This window comes from Helianthus annuus, chromosome 6, assembly GCF_002127325.2.
Source record: "Helianthus annuus cultivar XRQ/B chromosome 6, HanXRQr2.0-SUNRISE, whole genome shotgun sequence".
Taxonomy (NCBI): domain Eukaryota; kingdom Viridiplantae; phylum Streptophyta; class Magnoliopsida; order Asterales; family Asteraceae; genus Helianthus; species Helianthus annuus.
Window position 1 is genome coordinate 20,106,022 of NC_035438.2, and position 4,017 is coordinate 20,110,038.

The window sequence follows — 4,017 nt, forward strand, 5'->3', positions numbered from 1 at the left end:
CACCCATAACCTACTTGAACCTTAAAACTTATACCGTAACACACTATACATACTTATATTAATCGAAAATTTAAAATTTTACCTCATTCGCGATCTCGGAGCGAGCACACTTTTGCACGAGCCATCGGTTTGAGTTCAAGCACTGATACTCTTGCTCGAATCCCTCAAACCTAGGCTCTGATACCAACTTGTTACGCCCAAAATTTCACCTTCCTAAATGTGATATTATCAAACTATAATTTAACAAAAATCGGGCATGACCCATCCATAAAACGAGCATACCCCTGTTTTAAACATAAACAAACTAGATACAATTCTACAATTCGTTCAAAAAAATACTACTAAAAACCAATACAACAAATTTTGGATCGAAAACATTTGAACAAACTAGCGGAAGCGTTTGGTATCGCATAACATGAACACGCGCTCGCTCCGATTCTCCAAGTCGCCAAAATTGAGGGTTCACCTACATTCAACAACAAAGCTTTAAAAAGTTAGTCATTATACTTGTTTGCTTATAAAACCGTCATTTTAGTTCCATTCGTGTACGTACTTTCATTTCTCTTACGCATTCGATTACCCAATTAAATGGGTATGACATATACTCTCATACAACTAACCTGTTAGTAGATGGTGATGACCAAACATATAATATTGTATAAACTAAAACGTCCATAGCATATTCTAACCGCTTAAGTTACTTCAACCCGATTATCCTTCCAACATTCAATCATTTCATTACTATATCAACACTTCGAAAGTCCGACATTCATAAACCTGCACTTTCAAACATACTTGATAATAACTTGGTTAGCAAACCCGTAATCTCAACATATTCAAGTACTACATCTTCGTAAAAAGGTCGCCAACCATTTATATGCATCTATTTAACTACAACACAATATACGCCTTTCGCATAATTATGTACATACGTATATATATATATCTTCTATACACATCACGCGTACTAGTTTATATGACTTAAACTCACCATGACTCCAATTGTTCATACCTACATACCATCCTATTCTCTTAACTTAATTAACACACCACCCTAGTCATCATTACATACATCTATCATACTCTTATATAAATTACATGAGGCTTAGACTTGGGTGTACAACTTATAATCGTCAAGGGAACACTCGAAATCATGTTTGGGAGGCCCACCGTAGTCCACGGATAATATACCGAAGCCTACGATGCATAAATCACATAACTAATATTTTTTTTCATAGAACCTTCACCCGGCCGTGTCATCTCACCACCCGGCCGTGTCATCTCACCACCCGGCCGTGTCAGCTCTGCACTCTTCCTAACCATTAATTCTTACCGAAACGGACATAACTCTCTCATTTTTCATCCGTTTTACGTCACGTTTCTTCCTACATGATTGTAAATTAACATTCTATCATGTGGACTTGAAATCCAACATCCGAGTTAAGGAATTTCTTAACTTGTACATGATCGGCTTATTATTCATCTACGAATTATTCGACCCGTTCATGCATTCATCAAAATAATCTATTGATTTGACCTCAACTTCATATGAACTTAATAATTAAACATTATACTACTTAAACAAACTAAGAAGTGATTATGGAAATCACTTACCTCGTGCGTCCAAGTTTGTGCATAACTTCCTCATTTCCTCTTAATCCGATAGCCTTCCATACTTGAGTCCATGTAAATTTTGGTTTCCTATCCTTTCAAATCATTATACCCATTTCATAGTTAGCACGCATGATCATTCATATCGCATCCATTTTCAACTCTTAGCTACATAAACTTTTAATAGTCAAACTTTATCACTCATAAAACATGAACTGACAACCACGTTGTTCAACATTTATTTAGTCAAACTTATTATCATAGATACGTACACAACATAACTCCGACATCATTACTTATTAATAAACTATTCGTTTCACATTCGTAGACATTCACTTTTGATTACTATAAATCAAGCGCATTAAATACATGGTGAGCATCACACCATTTAAACACAAAGTACAAGTCCCTAATGCATGATTTTACCAAATCATTCATTCAAACCCGAATTTTCGTATGGACTCCATCTAAAGCATACTTCACACATTATCTTGTTAACAACTACACCATAAACACTTTCTATACATACCTACCCACAACTTTCATACAATTTCACAAATTTGTTCTCTTAGGCATTTCATCAAACACCTTGTAAGCATCATAATCATGGTATTCGGTACAAGACTATAAGGCACATTCTTATTAGTTTATCATCATACAACATTCATATTTATTCGGATTTACATAACTACTCCATCCTACATAAATTTTATTCATCATTCATGTATCACATCAAGCTCATAATCAAAGTTCTAGTTATATGATCTCATTCCATCATCCTACAATTACTAGCTTCTTAACAAGCGGGTTTTTGCTAAAATCACAACAACCATCCCAATTCAAACATAATTTCTGCTATAATTCTTATCCTAATCCTTGATCCTAACCAAATTTCACGAATCCTATGCCATGCATTCATGCTTGGGTTAAGACCCACTTCATACAATTTAGAAAATCACAAAATTGAACTTACCACTTCAAAGAACAGGTGTAGGAGCTTAGAATTTGATGATTATTCTTTCGATTTCCTTAAGATTTGTAGTAATTCTTGTGGATTTTGTGAAGTTAGGGTTTCACCCCTCCTTGCTCCTCTCTGTCGATCGTCCAGAACCCCACACACGAGTTGTGTGTGTGGGTTTTAATCATTTAACATTTTATTATCTAAACTTTTGGGCATTTACATCTTTAGTCCCTCCATATTTACCACTTAATTAACTTAAATTACTACCCTTTTATCATAACATTTTAACTTATGTCTAGCAAATATTTTTTTTGGGGTGTTACAGGTCAATAGTATAAAACAAGGAAACTGGTTGTAACTTCCCGCGTAAAATAATAACGGGAGATAAAGTTCGTATAAAAGCGATGAGTTTCGCTAAGTTAATTAAATGAGTTAAAAGCGAAGAGATTGTGAAAGGTCTGGTTGACAAAAGTGAAGAATCTTCACTAAAAACATTTAAACGGGCAAACATGATAAGAATTCACAATTATTTAAATTGTGTTACGTCACCAAAGTGGATGAAGTCATTACCGAAATGACAACGGAAGGGAATAAATCCTTGGACGTAAATTCCTTGGAATTGACATGAGCTCAATAGAAAAGCGTTAAACTAAAATTCAATATTAGTGAGAAACAACGCTTTAACAAACATGAATATTATGAAACGAATTCGGAAAATGATTAACATGATAGATATAAGTCTTGACACTGACAGGTGCAAGACGATATATTCGAAAAGTGATATTTTTGAAAATAAAAGTTGATATAAAATTTGGCATGGCGTGGCGTGATCACGGTCAAGAAGTGTAATGTGAAGTATAATCACATTAGAGTCGAGCGATAAGTATTTCTAAGTTAATTAAACTAGTGGAAATAACGAGATTACGTTATTTCAAGTTGTATTATGTCGTATGAGATACGTAGATGATTAATAACCAAAAGATATTACCACACTTTTCTGGTAACACTAACAATTGGTTAAAATATGAGCAATGCTCAATTGATTATCGAGAGCAAATGCATAAGTTAAACTCGATAAATTATGTAAGAAAAGGTTTCGAGGACGAAACCTCTTTAAGGGGGGTAGACTTGTAACACCCCGAAAACAGATTTGGTAATTAAACTACGTTAGTACTAAAAGACGGGTAAATTACCGTTAGGGGTAAAAGTAACCCAGTGAATATTAGGATTTTTAAATAAATAAGCCTAATATTAAATAAATGTTGAACGAAAGCTTTTGAGAAAACAAAGTATGTGAAGAGGGCTGAGTTAACGAGACTTAAAATAAAATGGGTTATGACTATCTCGAACTCACTAAGCTAACTAGGAAAGTTTAACCTAGTTAATAAAACAAAATATTGTTGAAGACAAGTAGGTTGTAGCCTACTTACTAATTAACGAAACAT

The 4,017-nt window shown here is 34.1% G+C and overlaps 1 long non-coding RNA gene across 1 annotated transcript; it reads right to left on the reverse strand.

Annotated features, from left to right (window-relative positions):
- Nucleotides 1–322: 322 nt before the first annotated feature.
- Nucleotides 323–2,721, reverse strand: LOC110864921. The gene is made up of 3 exons (XR_002550174.2): nucleotides 2,585–2,721; nucleotides 1,615–1,706; nucleotides 323–466 (listed from the first exon to the last, which is right to left on the reverse strand). It is a non-coding gene; the product is annotated as an uncharacterized LOC110864921 (long non-coding RNA).
- Nucleotides 2,722–4,017: the final 1,296 nt, after the last annotated feature.